The 18526-nt window shown below is 39.5% G+C and overlaps 1 protein-coding gene across 7 annotated transcripts in view; it reads left to right on the top strand.

Annotated features, from left to right (window-relative positions):
- Positions 1-18526, top strand: part of MPLKIP (M-phase specific PLK1 interacting protein) — a 62793-nt gene that overhangs the window by 11189 nt on the left and 33078 nt on the right. For 5 of the 7 annotated variants that reach the window (XR_008443910.1, XR_008443904.1, XR_008443908.1 and 2 more), the window contains exon 2: positions 15393-15512. The exons of the other annotated variants lie outside the window; for them this stretch is intronic. The gene's annotated coding sequence lies outside the window, so the exon portion shown is untranslated. The remainder of the gene's footprint in view (positions 1-15392; positions 15513-18526) is intronic. 7 annotated transcript variants of the gene reach the window in all.

The raw sequence follows: 18526 nt of genomic DNA on the forward strand, positions 1-18526 counted from the left end.
TTATGATAAAGTACATCAAACTGCCAGACTCAAATAATTCAGCCAAGATTTGGCATGGAATATAAATGTAAACAATCTTTTGCTAAACTCCTCAAACTCCACCAAGCACTTATAATGTGAATAGTTTGGTCTTCTTACTCTACAATAAACTGATCAGTGTTTCAGAATGTCATTATTAAATAGCTGTGACTAAAATGCATGAATTCTTGTTCATAACTGTAAATACAATGTACTTAAAGCCAATTTTCAGCTTTGACTTATTTTCTATAGCTTGAAAACACTTGTTTCACCACAGATTTTGCCATTTTTCCATGTGGCAAACATTCCTGCTTCTAATGGGGCTGGAATACATGACATCCTTATTTGTTTATGAAGCTTATGCATGATATCAGAATGGCTCTGAGAATACTAGTTGATAGACAATGCACCCGGGCTTCCCCTCTTTGCGAGCGCTGTAAAAATGGTGCCTGTGTTTTGTTGAGGAGTGGACTCTTCCTTTAAGGAAAAAATGAGGATATGGGGAAGGTTTGTTCCCTAGCAGACTTCAGACATTTTAAGGTAAGTTATGTTTAGGTCTGTTTTTATTTAGGTTGAATTGATAAATTATTTATCTACCCTACTGTGTTTGCCTTCAGTCCTTTGTTCATGGAGCTTTCCTGTTAACTCAGTTTTTCAAGTTTTGCATAACTCCAGAGTAGTGCAATTACTTTTGACAAGCTCTGAAGCAAATATCTAATCTGACACAGTATTCACTATTTTAACTCATTAAATTTAAATTGTTATTGCTCTCACTAGCATATGGTAGAGATCAGTATTCCCTCTAATTTTTCCCCACCCATGTGCGGAATGAATTTTGTTATGTGCACCAATATGGAGATGATGTGTGGCATGTCGCATTCATATTGGTGCACATAACAAAATTCATGTGATGGGGTTGGGGCCGAAGGGTTCTGTGGGAGGGGACTCGGCTGGAACAGAGGGTTGGGGTGCAAGGGATGCAGGCTCTGGGTGGGGCTGGGGATATGGGGTTTGGGGTGCAGGAGGGTGCTCTAGGGCTATGGTGGGAAGCGAGGACTCCCCCAGTGCTCTATCTCCACAGCAGCACCTGGGCTGGGGGGAGAGGCACCTGTGCCCGCCCCAGGAGCTCTGGGGGCTGCAGGATAGGTGCCCCAGCAGGCCTGGGCAGTGCCTGGGTCTGGGCCACATGCTGCAGGTTGAGGGCTGGGGGAGGAACGCCCCTCCCCTGGCCAAAGCAAGTCCCTGGGCAAGTTTCCTAAGTGCCTGCGTGGCACTAAATAGGCTGCCTCATGGCTGTGCAGCTTACAGGGAATTTAGGTACAGATCCCCAGCTGGCTTAAATTATCACTTCCATTGAATGGAATTATGACAATTTACACCAACTGAAGATCTGTCCCAAAGGGTGTATGTTACTTAGCTATTGTGAAAGTAATTCGGGTTTTGATTTTATGTGAATAATTAGTTTATTTTAGAATATTCTTCACTTGTCATAATTTTGAGTTACATTTTATTATTATCAGAGGGAAAGCCGTGTTAGTCTGAATCTGTAAAAAGCAACAGAGGGTCCTGTGGCACCTTTGAGACTAACAGAAGTATTGGGAGCATAAGCTTTCGTGGGTAAGAATCTCACTTCTTCAGATGCAAGACTTGCAAGACTTGCATCTGAAGAAGTGAGGTTCTTACCCACGAAAGCTTATGCTCCCAATACTTCTGTTAGTCTCAAAGGTGCCACAGGACCCTCTGTTGCATTTTATTAATAAACTTGTTAAAGTAGCACCCAAAATGTTAAGCAATTTTCAGTGTTGAATTCATTTCATGTTCATTGTGAGATCATCAGAAAGTGGCTATTTAATTTACTCTTCTCTTTGTCAAAGTTACTGTTTAACCATGAATGAGTAATGAAATATATTAACTATTTGATATAAGACAGTGGTGGGCAACCTGCGGCTGACGTGCTGGCCGCCGTTTTCCGCAACTCCCATTGGCCAGGAACGGCGAACCGTGGCCACTGGGAGCTGCAAGGAGCCGTACAAATGCAAACAAACCGTCTAGCGGCCTGCCAGTGGATTACCCTGATGGGCCTGATCCTATTTTTTCTTTTATTAAAAGGATATCCTGTAGAAGGAAATGAGACGGAATATACAATACTTCTTGTCAGTTACAATTTTGGAGGACACTTAAACACTCAGAACGTGGCTAACTGAAGTTGTTTTTCCCCCAATAATAATCTTAAGGCCTTGATTCTGAAAAGGCATCTGTGTGTGCTTAACTTCTTTACATATGTGAATAGACTCATTGACCTCCAAAAGGATTACTTATATGAGTAAACCTTAAGCATGTGTGTAATTCCCTGGGATCTAGGTTTGGAAGTTGTGCCACTCACCTGTGTTCAAACACTATTAGCTAGCTGGCTTTTTCTCTTACTTTTCCAGCAAATAAAATTTAATAGTAATAGTAACAGTTGTTCTGGATTCAAATACAAAACATTTAAAAGATCATGAATAGATAGGGCTGCCTAGAATCAAATTAAACTGACTTATTATCTTTCTCCAAATGTATATTTAAGTGAGTCCTGTTCTTCTTTCTCCTAACTCCAGCAATTCCCTCTCATTCTGTCGTTGGGGGTGGAGGAATCCACTGTATTATAAAGACTCATTTGTTGTATTTTATGCCCATTTGTTTTTGTTTAGATACAATTCTCACAAACTCAGCTACTTTATTTAAGGTAGGCCAGTTGAGTTTGTTTTCTTACAACATGACCACTAAGGCAAGGAAATCTTAAACTATAGCAAGATTCATGCCCAAAATCATTCTCCAATCCGCTCCCAGAATAAAAATCAACTACACGAACTTTCTTTCAATTTAACAATATTCTTTCCTTCCGTGTACGTAAAATTGCCTGACCTTAATTTTTGCATGTAATTTTTGTTATGAATATACATTTCACTAATATTTGTGGGGTTTTTTAAAAAAATGTAAATGTGGAAGCAAAAGTCCAAGGGTTGGAAATGGGGTTGGGGCATCTTGATGCAGAATTAACTATACTAAGCAAAATATCATATCTTGACCATATATTATTATATTAACATTGTGGGCAAGAGAACGTGAACAGCAGTTAGACTTCTCCACCAGAAGTGTACAGTTTGGTGGGGGTTTATTTGGGGGTGGGGGTAGGAATGGGCAGGAAGGTGGTGGTTAAAGCAGTGAATTGTTTCCCTAGTCCTAACTAACTCCACTCCTGAAATCCTTGACCAGTTTTCTTCCCCTTCAATAGATCCTAGGCAGGTGGCTCCTGCATTGCCTGTCAGTGTTCATGCAATCTATAAGCACAAGTTTTATACTGATATAAATTGTTCTTGGTAATCTGTGAAACTTTTGCACACATCCAGATTTATTCTTTTACAGTTCAGGGGTGAGATTTTCAAAATAACACGCATTGGCCTAACTCTGCTCCTAATAAAGCCAATAGAAATTTTACTTTATACTTTAATGGGAGCAGAATTAGGCTGATACAAGTGCTTTTGAAAATCCTATCCTTGAAATTGAATACTAACTTTTTGGGGAGGGAGGAGATAAGAATACAGGGATCACTAGCTACAGGGCTTTCCACAAGGCATGTAAGGGAGCCAGGAGAGCAGCTCATTTCCTAAAACACCACGGAGGCATGGAGTTCTCCTGCAGACTTCCCACAGTCTGAGACAAGTTCTAGGCGTTGCTTCTTGCTCACAGTTCAACTGGTGAAGTAATGAACTTTTTAACTGATAGCTGTAAGGCTGTCCTTTTGGATGAAAAATGTTTTCTCTGCTTCTCCTAAGTTGAAACCATCAAATTTATTGTATGATCTCTTCAGCAAAAATAATGGATTAACTATTTTATTTTACATTGAATAGTGGCATGCTAAAGTTAAACCAGTTTTCCACTGTAATATTTGCTGTATATGGAAAATGACTGACTACAACTTGAATCAACAGCTTATATTTTCTTAGTTTAAAAACAGAATGTCTTACTTGTAGATTCTAAAAGTAAGTCAATATTCAACTTTCAAGCACCAAAAATCCCTCTTAGAGTTCAAAAAGGTTAGACTATTCCCCCCCCCCCCCCCAGGGGTAACTTTTAAATGTTTCAGTTCCTCAAATTACCAGATTTACTTGTAACCACAGAAAAATTCTTGAGCTAGTGTTGCAAGATAGGGAAGATGAACTCTCTTACACACAAGTAAGAGGTTTAATGGCTGCCTTAAGTACAAATCAACTAAAATGTGGTAGTGGCACCTCCTTAGTATAATAGTACACCTCTACCCCGATATAACATGAATTCGGATATAATGCGGTAAAGCAGCACTCCAGGGGAGTGTTGTGCGCTCTGGCAGATCAAAGAAAGTTCAATATAATGTGGTTTCACATATAACACGGTAAGATTTTTTGGCTCCCGAGTACAGCATTATATCGGGGTAGAAGTGTACTTGTCCTATTTTAAAATTTCAGCCTCATCGTGTGCTCCTTATTCAAGCAAAGTTTCCGTTTACTTCAAAACAGACTCATGTAATTCAGTAAACCTTTTTTACCTGTAGAACATTTAACCTCCAAAAACAAATTATGTACTGAGTGCTGTCAATGATAGAAACAGCAACTGAGCTGGGATTCCATTCCAATATAAATTATTCTGTATTAGCATATTCCTTAGCAGCAGATATTGCTAGGCTTGTTCTTTATACATTAAATTCACTAAACTAAGAAAATAGGCAGTAATTTTGAGAGGATCACTTTCAATTTAGGGCCTAAATCTAGGCTATGTAAAGGTTTTACTAAGAATAAAAATGTGTTAATGATTTGTATCCATATATTTTAGGGGAGATATCCAGTCTTCATTTAAAGATTTCAAGTGATGGAGAATGCATCATCCCAACTGAAGGTGTTGCAGTCAGTTAGCTTCACTGTTTAAAATGTGCACCTTATTATTAGCCTGAATTTGTCTAGCTTCAGATTTCAACCATTGGATCATGTTATACATTTTTCTGCGAGATGAAAGAGCCATCTACGATCAGAAATATCTTCTGTGTGTAGGTACTTGTAGATGGTGATCAAGTTTACCCCTTCAGCTTCTTTTCAGTAACCTAAATACAGGTTCTTAAGTCTCATTGATGCATATTTTCCAGACCTCAAATCATTTTTGGAGGTTTTTTTCTAAACCTCCCATTTTTTAACATTTCTTTTGAGATGTGGACACCAGAACTAGACCCATTATTCCAGTAATGATCTCACCAGTGCAGCATACTAATGCTAAGGTAAATATCACCTCCATACTCCTATTTGACATTTCTCTGCCTTTGCATCCAAGGATCATATTGACCCTCTTAGTCACAGCATCACACTGGTAACTCATGTTCAATTTATCCATCATAACTCCTAAATCCTTTTAAATGTCACTCCACTGCAGGATACTGGCTCCTGTCTTGTGTGACCTACATTCTTTGTTCCTAGATATGGCCTTGCAGTTGAGTGTATTAAAACCCAGCTTTACGGTTCCCATATTTGACTATTTTACCCATCTAGCTTGTAAGATGTTCAGGATAGCATCCAAAATAAAGATCAATATTCCATGGAACAAAGTTGCTAATGGAATTGGCCCTCCTCTTTTTGAGTCTTTAGCTACTGTTTCTCTGCTGTCTATACAATTTTTGTCCTGGCAAGTAGCATTCATAATATCCATCTCCTCAGCAGAGGATTTGGAGCAATTAGTAGTTCTTTGATGCAAATTTCCTTTCATCTCAATTCAGTGACAAGGTAGAGATCAAACCAATCCCAGAGTTCACTCTGTAAAAACAATGTATAAACAAGAACATCTGCTTACCCTCACTTTGTTCTCCTCTTCCTTCTGATAAAGAGAAGTTTTAAAATTCAGATTCAATTAGAATGAAAGTTCAGTCTGAAAAAAAAATTGTTTCAAAATATAATACAAGTGAAATCATTCAAGACTCCAGAGCTAATTGACTACTTCATGCATTAAGGAAGCCTATAGTAGAGGTTGATGTGAAGACCATTCAGCTAGATCAGTGGGCTGAAAAAAATCTGCCTCTTCAAGAATGAGTAAGATAATTACATGAAAATTTATTCACTACTCAGTAACCGTTATTACAAATTAGATGTTAGGACTTCAGGTGATATAGCTGTATGGCTCTTAGAGGTCTTACAGAACAAGTGACACTTAAGTCCATTTTTGTGCTATATGGATTTATTTTATATACACTGCTGCTCTAAATTGGTATAGAAATTGGAAACTTAGGGTGGAGTTTTTCAAATGTGCCTACAGGAATTAAACACACAACTCCCATTAGCTTTCTATGCCTAACGCACCCACTTTCAAAAATCCCAGCCGTAGTCCTTGGATATAACCCAGGGCTTTTGCAAAACTCACCTGGAAATACTTGTTCAGTCAGTTTTATATTTGCCCCCCCCCCCCTTTTTTTTTTTGTTTTGTTGGGGGATTTATAAATTAGTCTGTTTAGGAAAATTTGTCTAGTTTGTCCGATAACCTAATCATCATAGGAACTTGAGGGAATGACAGAAATAGCATGTGCTTTGGAATGTGGCCAGAAAATTTACCATGCTAATCAGTGACATCTGCCTGCAGAGCATAAAATACACTGACAAACCAGATGTCTAGAGTGGTATATTAGAAACCTGACTTACAGGTACAGGCTCTGACTCATGTTTTTGCCAGTGGGTGCTCCCTCCGTGCGAGCAGCAGCCAGGCCTTCAGGACAGAGCAGTTGGTGGGGCTTTGGGAGGAAGAGGCCGAATGGGGGTGGGGCCCATAAAAGATTAATCTGGCTCTGCAGGTGCTGAGCGCACACACCCTTTTTTTTTTTTTTTTTCTTTTTCTTTTTTTTATGGGTGCTTGAGCCCAGAGCAGCCATGGAGTCGGCGCCTATGCTTACAGGTAAGGTTCTGGTTTTCCTTGCCTTTTCAGTGGGCAAGAAGCTCAGTCTGTGGTTCCACATGAAAAACTCTCTTGATGGTATGATAAATATTTAATTTACAACATGTAGAATATTTTTATTACAATAGTTCAAAAGTTCTGAACAGAGAACATGGTGGAAACAAAAACTAAAGTGTCAGGAATACTTAAATAGGAGCATCACTCTCAATGCTTTTTTCCTTCCTCCTGACCTCTATCATTCTCTAACTAAACTTTCAACCACAGTTGGAAACCACAACATCTTATGTTACCCTTCAGTGTGAGAGCCCAACTAGATGCTGGCCACATCTATTTCCCCATTATAGGATGGATGTCCTGTTCACCCTCTGAATATTCATTAGAGATTGCTGTAATAGACAGGAAAAGGTTGCTCTTGTTTGTATCTCAACTCAGTCTCCCCAAAACTTACTTTCTTGCAAATATGGTGGACCTTAGGCCTGTAAATTCATATAGGATCCAATTCTTCCAGGGGACTTTTGTTACTGCACACAACCCCCCTAACCACAAGCCAGCACACCATTTCTGATTCCCTGTCTGGTCTACTTCCATGCTAATAGGCAGTGACAGAAAATGAACTGCTCTCTGTTCTCCCTTTGGAAGGTTCTTATATGGCTCAAGTTCTTGCTTGTTAAACTATACAGATTGGTCATCAGAGGCAAGGGAGCTGGAGTAGATCAAGAGGGAAGAAGACTTCCACCACCAACCTGTTAAGTTGTTCTCTGGAGGCTACTCCAACCCCATTCCTTCATCGGCTTGCACCAAAGCACCTCCACAAAGCTGAGCTGGATGCAGTGTGTGCATGGTCCATGCTGGCTCTTTTACCACCTGAAATATTTTGCCTTCCCTTGCATGGTGAAACCATACTGGGTCCATTGCCAGAAGCCTTCAGCACCTGCCAAGATACATTTTTTTTTTTTTTTTAATTTTAGCAGCACCAATTAGATAAGCTGACTGGTGTCAAGAAATTTTAATTTAATTCTTCAGTTGATACTCAAAAAGCACCGCTTAAGCAAACCATCTACTAGAGGAGATATCTCAGGCATGTGGGCTGCCAATGTCTTTGTTCCTCCGTGAATTACAGATTTAAAATCTTGTATGAGGTACTTCTCCCCTGTGAATGAGTGATGAACTATGGAATTTCTGCCCTAAGCTGCAAAAGTAGAATCAATAATCTCAAGACAATGATTTTTTTGTCACCTTTGGCTAGCTAGTGCAAGAAGGATAATATCAAAGGTTCTCACAAATGAGGGGGAAATCCTGTGTAGCACTAGAAGTAGTTTTAATCTTACCCTTGCATTCTTAACTATAAATTCACTTTATGTATATAACCTTTCATCCAAAGGTAGCCAGAATGTTTTAATACTTTAAGCATCACACAGTCCTTTTAAGACCGGTCAATCCTATTCCACCATTTTACAGATGGGGAAACAGAAAGGGTAGGGGCTAGATCCACAAAGATCTAAGTGCCTAGCTGCCTCTTTTGGTACCTAAGTCCAACATTTAGGTGCCACTGACATTCTCAAAACCACTGCTCAGCTGCCACCTAACCCTGTAGGTGCCTAAAGTCCCCATAGTGCATAAGTTTCTGCCAGTAGGCAGGCACAAGTCTTCCTAAATGCTGGTGCCACTTCACAGCAAACTAACTGCTCAGAGCCCTAGCTCATATCTAAGCCCCAGTGGCATTCTCAAACTAGGCATTCCCTTGTCTCTTACCGGCAGAACCCAATTTCAGAGGTGTTCTCTGAGCACGCTTACAGGATTGGGTTCTGCACAAAAGACAGCTTTGGAATTTCATGCGTGTCTGTCCATCTAGTAGCCTAGTGTTCAGGGCACTTACCGGAGATGGAGATGTTTTCACATCCTTCCTCCATCTGATTTGGATTTGACCCCCGGTCTCCACCTCCCAGTTGAGCACACTAATGGATAGACTGTTGGCATTGCTCCTCAATCTCTCATGGTGAAACTTTTCCACTTTCTGTAAATCATTGGGCCAGAGAGAGAGAGTGACTCTATAGCCTAGTGGTTAAGGCACTCACCTGGGATGTAGAAAAGTTAGGTTCAAGTCCCTGCTTCAAATTGGGTAGGAGAGGGATTTGAAATTGGGTTTCCCACATGACATGCACAAAATTCTCAATCTGTGGTCACCTAGCTGCAGTTTTTAAAGAGGCAGTTACATGCCTAAGTCCCACTGCAGTTAGATGCCCTTGGCTGGTCTTTCCCTTCGCAGGGTCTCAGCCTGAGCCCAAATGTCTACACCGCAATTAAACAGTCCCATGAGCCTGAGCTAGTTGGCAGGGGCCAGCCATGGGTTTTTAATTGCAATGTAGACAATCTCTCTGACTCTAGCCTTTGTTCCAAGGTTTCTCTGATATTCAGTGGCAGAACGGGGAATAAGACTTGAGTTATTGAATTTCAGTCCCATCCTCTAATTACTAGACATTGCTTCTGATTTCAGGGTTTGTTTGGTTTTTAATCTGGTAACTTTTTTAATACGTTTTTTCCACAAAAATACCAGCTGTAACCGGTGATATCTGATTCTGCTGTGGGCATCTACATAGCACCCTCCCTAATGTAATTGCTCATTAATTGTATCCTATAGCCTTGTCCAAGCCTGCATAGCTGCTTTCATTTATTTTCCTGGGGTATCTTTCTAGTAAGTGACCGCCATTTCTGCTACAAAGAGCTTGTAGATGCCCTCAGGCAATCTTATCTTTTTGCAAAATAAATCCAGTGGAGGTTTCTCACATTGCTAGCATGCAACAGTTTAAAACCATTGAGAATCTTCATGATTTCTTTACTAAAATGTGCAATACTTGTCTACATATCTGTACCACTCATCATTTTAGGAAATTTGGGTAAAAATAAGTTTCTTGAAATACAGAGAGTAAAAACAACTATTTACCTATTGTGCTGGATAAATGGAATTTTGTTTCTTTTGAATAAAATTAAAAGATATAAAGTGAAATTCTGGCCCCACTGAAGTCAATGATAAAACTCCCATTGCCTTCATTAGAGCCAGGATTTTATCCTTAGTACCCATTTTTAAAGTCTGTGCAGGAACTAAATGTTACATTATTGTAATAAGATTTCTTTTGTTAATTTTGCATGGAGGAAAGTGCAAAAGTTTAGGTTGTACCATAACTTTCTCAAAAATAAGAACTGGAATACTTGTACTAGTAAATTTTACTGCACCTGGAAATGATTTAGTCAGCAATCTGTTTAATTATTGTAGTTTCCACTGGAGGATTCCCAAGCAATTAGCACTGAATAAGACAGTCATTAGCAGTATTAGTCATTAATTTCAAGGGGCTTTTTTTTCTCTGTATAAGCAGAAGTTTTATAACTGAAGAAATCTATAGTGTAGCCAACCAGTTGCTCTGTCTTATGGAAAAAATCATTGCGTTCTTATTTTCCATTAGCCTGAAAGCAAAATCTGAGTGTTTTCTAATATATTCCATAGTCCTGAGTGTTTATTTGGCATATATGAAAATGTTTATAACATTCCAGCAATATAGTTTGATTACAGTTTGTTGTTAACCGTTTTCTTGGCAGTGAGACCCTTCTAAAATAACTGTTCTCTGTACTCCTTAGTTGCTCAAGTTAATATTTACTATATGACTTTTGGACATTTTTCTATAGGAAAGCCTTTGTCTGAAGATAGATCAGGGGTTGGCAACCTTTCAGAAGTGGTGTGCCGAGTCTTCATTTATTCACTCTAATTTAAGGTTTTGGGTGCCAGTCATACATGTTAACATTTTTAGAAGGTCTCTTTCTGTAAGTATATAACATATAACTAAACTATTGTATGTAAAGTAAATAAGGTTTTTAAAATGTTTAAGAAGCTTCATTTAAAATTAAATTAAAATGCAGAGCCCCCAGGACCGGTGGCCAGGACCCGGGCAGTGGGAGTGCCACTGAAAATCAGCTCCCGTGCCGTTTTTGGCACGCATGCCGTAGGTTGCCTACCCCTGAGATAGACTGAACACGTCAAATGTGATTTACAGTGGCCAAATTTACCATGAATTGTTGCATTAAAAGTTTTTAGCAGGATGTTATTTTATACTGGAGCACACTTTTTCCCCCATGTCATAACAGTAAGAGTATACAGCTTAAGTATACAAAATTGATTCAAAATAAAAACAAAAAAGGGTACAGTTTCTTTTTCCTCTGGTCACCAGTCCTTTGATTTAAGTGATACATGTATGGAAGTAATGTAAACAATGAATTGTTGCCATGTTACTCTCTGCAAGCCAATTCAAAGGAATTTACAATACATGTACATTAACATTTTAGAAAATATTAAGGCCCACATTTTTAGAAGTGCACACAAGCAGTTGCACATGCAAAATTGTACACACAATTCTTATCCAGTCATATTAATTACATGCATAACTAACAATCTAGTCTAAATTGTAAATCACCTGCATTCCACTTTCATTATATAATAAACATAAACATTGATAACAAGCACTAGATAGGTGCTATATTTAAGGTTATAACACCTTGCATGCATATTTTTTGTTTTGTTTTTAAGTGCACTGTTTTGTTTTACATGTACACTTTTCAGTGTATTTCGAGGGCTAGATACCCCTAATATAAGGCTCTAGTCTCAAGAGTAACTCTGTAAAAATTGTCCTCTCTTACTCAATGGACTTGGTCCATGTCTTTTTCAGTAATATCTACTTAATTTAGAAAGAGAAACTTGTAGTACTTTTTATTCCTGTCAATACTGCAGAATCACTAGAGTTATAGAAGAATTGGCTGGATTCCATACTGGGTTGGGGCATAATCAATGGAATTGTTAAAAGTGAGAGTTGCAAGGTTATAGTCTCACCCTATTGAGGTCAAAGGAATTTGTCAAGGGTGAAAGAAAGTAGAAGATAACATTGGAGTTGCACGATGTAACAGAGGACCGAAATTGTTCTGCACAATTCATTATTGACCATAGTTAACAAGATGGAAAGAAAAACAGCTTGACTTTCAGATCACAAGTTGAGTTTGCAAGCCTGGCAGGGTTTCAGATGGGAGGATTGGATTTAAAAAAAAAAAAAATCTTGTAAACGGAGCAAAATTTTACGTTATTGAGAAACAAACATGCAACCTCACAATGTAAGCTTTAGACCAGTTGTTTTTAGAGTAAACTGTATTATATGTGGCTTAAGCTCTTGAAAGAGTTTACAGATGTCAGCATACGTCAACAACTTAAGCATTAGCCCTACCTTAGATTTTTTTTCTTTTCTTTAGAAAAAATTCAGAAATAAAGTGAAAAAATTACTTAATGCACTATTAAGGTTGTTTGCTTAAAGTCACCTAAAGTCAGGAAGTGCAGAATTCAAGGTTCCAAAAACAACATGAACATAGATGTTGCATCTATGTATTCTATTTAACAACTGTTTTCCAGTTAGGTATGATATAAAAAGATATATATCATAAGACATACAGTAGGTGTAATGAAGCCAAGTTAAAGTTACTGTTGGAACCTTAATTATTTCATTTTTTGCCTTTTAGTGACTGACTGTGCAGCCATAATGTTGCACTGAATTGGACTTGTTTTTTCTAATTTAATGATGTATTTAAAGAGGAACTTCAAGAAAGAGAAATGCAAACCACCTGCTGTTGAAGCTCTCATTTAAAAACAAAAACCCTACTAATTGTAATTACTAAAATTCCTAATTAAAGCCATAATTCATGTCCAGAGGACTACTCACATGCTTATGTACCTAACTGATTTGGAGCCTAAAGGAATAATTTCTCTGAATGTGAGCGCTGGATCTGTTTCTCTCCAGCCTATGGAATCCTACAACATGACAGCAAACCAATGCTGCTCTATTGAATGAAATCTTGGATTGATTTGAGTGACTTAAACAATCTCTTTGTCAGAATTAAAACTTGGAGAGAGAAGGTGGGTGAGGTAATATCTGAAGAATAGCTCTGTGTACGTTCGAAACCTTGTTGTTTTCACCAACAGGAGTTGGTTCAATAAAATATCTTCCCCCACCTTGTGTCTCTAATATCCTGGGACCAAGAAGAATTAAAACTTACTGTTAATGTTACTAATGTTGATTCTGCCTTGTTAAAATTCTCAGTTCAATTACAATATGCATTCTTATTCTGAAATTTCTCATGTATCTCATTGGTGGCAGCAGCAGCAAAGCCTTAATTACTGATCTTACTTAAGAACAATAGGTTTTGCATTGGTAAACTAGCCTTAGTTGAAATGTTTTAACTGAATATTGCTGTGGGGTTTGAATGTTGTCAGTTCCTGCATCAAGTATACCTCTACCTCGATATAATGCTGTCCTCAGGAGCCAAAAAATCTTACTGTGTTATAGGTGAAACGGCGTTATATTGAACTTGCTTTGATCCACCAGAGCGCGCAGCCCCGCCCCCCCCCCGGAGCACTGCTTTACCGCATTATATTCGAATTCGTGTTATATCGGGTTGCGTTATATCAAGGTAGTGGTGTATATAATGACCTCTTACAGCTACAGGAGATCACTTAACAGTAAAAAGAGTTTTTATTTTCTTTCAATATTTTTCCTTTGCTGGCATGCACATAGTATGCTGATGGAATAAGAAGACAGCGTCACGCTTTAATCAATGTATGAATTATTTGATTTCTTTTATTGGGACTATAGCTAGAGTGGTTACTCATGTCTTGTCACTCTACAGGAATGGGTTGGCTTTGAATTTTCCTACATATATTACAATGTTGGGCACACAAAAATAGTTGCATGTACAACTTTCCTCACTCAGTCACAGAACTCTCATTTGTGCCTTAGTACATATTGGTCCCCTTTGCAAAATGAAATGCCCCTTGGATACTTTAAATTGTATCTTCTAGCCCTGCAGCCACTCATCCCTGGCTTTAATAGTACCAGAAAAGCACCTGGATTTGAAATCCGAAAATCCTTTTTGTAAGTAACTTCCACCTATCAACTACCAGCGGTTCTCAAACTGTGGGTCGGGACCCCAAAGTGGGTTGCAACCCTATTTTAATGGGGTTGCCAGGGCTGGCATTAGACTTGCTGGGGCCCATGGGCAGCAGAGCTCAGGCTACAGGCCCCCTGTCTGGGGCTGACGCCTTTTGGGCTTTGGCACCCCGGCCTGGAGTGGTGGGACTAAGGCAGGCTCAGGTTTTGGTCCCCTCTCCTGGGGTCGTGTAGTAATTTATGTTATCAGGGGGTCGCAGTGCAATAAAGTTTGAGAACGCTTAAACTAAACCAATTCCCAAGAACATGAAACAATATTTTTAGAAAGGGGCGCGCTAGTCTTTCAAAAGACTTCAGCCAGAGACAAGAAAACCCCTTCTCTATTCTGACTGAATAGCACTCGGAAATTTCTGACATAAGTTTAAGCACACAGTCTCACTGAAGCCAACAAAGGTACTCACATATTTAAAGTGTTTGCGGGATCAAGGTCAAACTTGTTTTTTAAAAATCTGGGAGGATAATTAGTAGTATGATTTTTCTCTTCTCTAAAGCTAACAAGTTTTCAAGGAAAAAATCTGGCTGTCTCACCAAGAAATATTTTGTAATTTGGGATTTTTCCCTCTGGTGATATTTCTCCCCATCAAAGAGTACGGTAAATTGCCCTTTTCCATGCTTCCATCAACATCAGAAGTGTGTGTCAACATAAATGGTAATGTTCCACCAGTTATCCATCCAGACTATCCCTTACTTCCCTGTCTGGATGTTTGCCAACTTTCTTGTTCTGTGTACTCAATTCCTTTTTATCCTTTTCCAGGAACACTTAGTAATAGAGCATGGCTATCCAGATCTTTCCTCAAAACTGCATCTCCCTTTTCCCTTTATTACCATATGGAATTCCTTATACAAACACTTTGGAAGCATACACTGATAGCTAGTTGAAGTAGTGGTATAAATAGTAGTTAATATAAGTTTCCAGTTAAAAGTCCAGCTACATAGTTAAAAAAATTCCTCGTGTGGAAAAAGGCCATATGTTGCTTTACATTACAATCAGCAAACCAAATCAATGATTCTCTTTTGCCTCACTCATCCTCTTTCATTGGTCTAGCAAGACAGCTTTCATACTTGGTTTCCATTTTATACAATTCCGGACACGGCGGTGCTTTCATTCTCTCTTTTGGAGCAAAACACTAGGATGCTTTCTCTCACGCTCTCTCTTAATGGCCTTTCTAGCCTCTCATATTCACATTTAATGAAATCAGCTAACTCAGAAAGGAAGCAAACTTCCACCTTTTTACCTTATGATGGAGGCTGAACAAAGGATGAACTTTTAATGCAAAGAAATACGGTTTGCAAAATTTGTTTTCATGTTATCAAAAGGCATAAAATAATTTTAATTGCAAATGTGTCAATTTAAAAAAAAAATAAAACCCCTTCCAACTTGCCTGTCCTGTGGCTTTACTCCAGTGTCCTCTGCTGATCTATGCTGGCTGTGACAAAGCAAACATAGTGTGTGCTTGGACATCTCCGAGAAGGAATCTGCAATCCACAATTACAAAAGGGATCTAGAAAGAAAAAATAACAAAGGTAAGTTGTTTTCTACACACAACAAAATTTAGTATATGTCAAGTGCCATTCTTATATGCTACGGTATAACCAAATAACCTGAAAGCTCACTTTTAAAAAATATATATTCATTGTTTTTATTTTTTGACGTGCACTTTTTGGGAACATAGATCAGAAGAATTCTCACGGTTGTTGTTTGCTTAGCACTTGCAGAGTGTCAGAGACAAGTTCCCTACCACAAAGAGCTTGTTAATCTTAATTAACCGCTAAACCATTTGCTTCCTTGTGGCCTAGATATAGGGGAGGTTTCCCCCATGCAGGCAGCCTTATAAAAGCACTGCCTCTCACCAGGCTACCCAATTAAGTGACCAGTTGAGAAGAAGTGCACCTAGCCAATGGAGAATCTGACTTATAGAGTGGGGAGGGATAACCTTTTTTGCACTTTCACTGTGCTTCTAGCACCCTCTTGGATTTTGCTGTTTGACCGCTATATGATCTAAATCAGAGTTTCTCAACTCACGGGGTTGCAGATGAAAAGTAGATGACCAGAATGTGTAACAGGGTCCCAGAATGTGGGAGGCCTGGGAAGGGGTGGGACAGGATTCTGGTCTTGCTCCTAGTAGGCTGTGAGAATCTGGGGGGGGGGGGGAGGAGGGAAGGGTCAGGTCCTGCCCATGGTGGAGGAAGAAGGCCTTGGCCAGGAGTGTTGCAGAGACCACTCTGCACTCACCCCACAGCAGCAGCTCCTGTGGCCCAAGTCCCAGGAAGCTGCCTGGGCTTGGCTCCCCACTCCGAGCATTGCAATCCAGTGCACTGGGTTTTAGCACTGCTCAGGTTTGGCCTAGCTGTCCCCATGCTGGGTGAATGGTGGTGCAACCGCAATGCTACTCACAAATTTGGGTGAGTTGCGCTTTGAAGCCAGAGTAGGGAGCACAGTGCCTGGTCAGTCCCCTGGGACAAGAGCTCTGAAGTTGCCGCTATGGTATGCATGGTGTACTTATTTAGTACATATGTTAATGTAGATATAATACATTAGGTAAGAAATATTTAGTAAGCCAGTTTTGTTTCGTTTTGTTTTTTTAAGCATTAAGCTATTTACTGGGTTGGGACAGGCCATCGAGGTTTAAAAATGGATCCTGAGCCCCAAAGGGTTGAGAACCACTGTCTAAATGGTAATAGAATACCAGTAAAACTAAGATCAGAATGGAAAGAAGGCTGAACTAGTCAGACATCTTTCACTGTGAAAGAATTAAATACTAAATTTACGAAATAAAAATTCTGTTTAGGTATTTTGTCTCTCTTTTGTGGGGGGTAAGACAAAATTTAAAGTTATTTACAATCATAAAACTAAGTAATAAAAAGCAGCAGTTTCCCAGACCAGTGGTGTCTTTGTTTAACAATTAAGTTAATGGACTCATTTGTGACTAATTTAGTTTTGTAATTAGTAGGATAGCTCATGCTGCATATCATGTTCCAGTAGTAATGTAGCTAGAACTTGATTTAGGTATGAAACCCAATCAGAATTAGTGGCCACTTCTCTGTCTTGAGTCCTAACATCTTAACCATAAATAGTAGTTTGAGATCATAGAGTTGGACAGTTCCTTTCATGTGGTTTCTTTGCATGTTGGATCAGTTGACTATACAATGAATCCAAATGGGGGGAAAACCAAAATGAGGAAGAATGTCACCTGTAAAGAAGGTCCAATCTTAGATACTTGTGTATCTTAGATACTTGTGTGCCCCCATTACCATAGTATCTGAGCACCTCACAGTCTTTTCATGTATTTATCCCCTCAACCCTCCTGTTAAATAGGGAACTATTATCCCCATTTTACAGATGGGGAACTGAGGCCCTGGAGACTAGACCTCACAACCTCAAAAGGGATTTAGGCTTAAGTGATTTACCCAACACTGCATTACCCAAGGTCATACGATCCGTGACAGAGCAGGGAATTGAATGAAGGTCTTCCAAATCCCAGGCTAATGCCCTAGCCACCGGATCATCCTTTCTTCTACGTGATAAATGTCTTCATGTTAGTCTGGTATAGGGAATAGAAATTGTTGAATGCCCAACACTTCAAAAAGAATAACAAGATCAAAGTATAAAATGACGAGTTTGGAAATGCTGACTCACTCTGTGACCTGGAGCAAGTCACTTTACAATATAATTTGGACACAGAAATGTCAAGGTTATTGGCTTAGAAGAAGTAGTAGAGAACCAGCTTTTTTAGAATCACTGGGAAAAGACAATCCCCAGGGAAAAGACTAATGTTTTGCCTCAGCTGTTAAAAATTAATCAATCAGTGCTGTACAGATGCTTCATCAGGAGAAATGTAAGGAACACACGCAACTGCTCATCCCTGCATTCAGTCTCATGACACAGGCAAAGTAACCACTGCACCATCCTTTAGGTGCTAGACTCTGACTTAGGAAGCCTGTGTTCAGTTCTCTGCTTTGCCACAGACTGCATTGACCTTGGATACATCATAGTCTCCCTGCCCCTCATTTCCTCAGTTGCAAAATGAAAGTAGTAGCACTTCTCTCTCTCTCTCTGAACTATTGTGAGGGTAAATAGACTAAAGATTGTGAGGCATTCGGATGCTGTGGTGATCAGGGTCACATAGGGTATGGCTACACTACCCGCCGTATCGGCGGGCAGCGATCGATCCAGTGGGGGTTGATTTAAATCAACCTCCGAGCGCTCTCCCATCGATTCCTGTACTCCACCGCCGCAAGAGATGCAGGCAGAGTCGACGGAGGAGCGGCAGCAGTCGACTCACTGCAGTGAAGACAAGTCGATCTAAGTACATCGACTTCAGCTACATTATTCACATAGCCAAAGTTGCATAACTTAGATCGATCCCCACCCCTAGTGTAGACCAGGCCATAGATACTTGAGAAAAATAGAGTATCTCCTGGTTTGGTTGATGTCTATCAGTCCCCTCGAGACAACAACTAAGACATTTGCTACAATCTTGTGATTCACAAGGAAATACACTGCAAGAAAATCTGGAAAGTAACCAGTGCCTCTACCT

The sequence above is a fragment of the Malaclemys terrapin genome, chromosome 2, assembly GCF_027887155.1.
Source record: "Malaclemys terrapin pileata isolate rMalTer1 chromosome 2, rMalTer1.hap1, whole genome shotgun sequence".
Taxonomy (NCBI): Eukaryota; Metazoa; Chordata; order Testudines; family Emydidae; genus Malaclemys; species Malaclemys terrapin.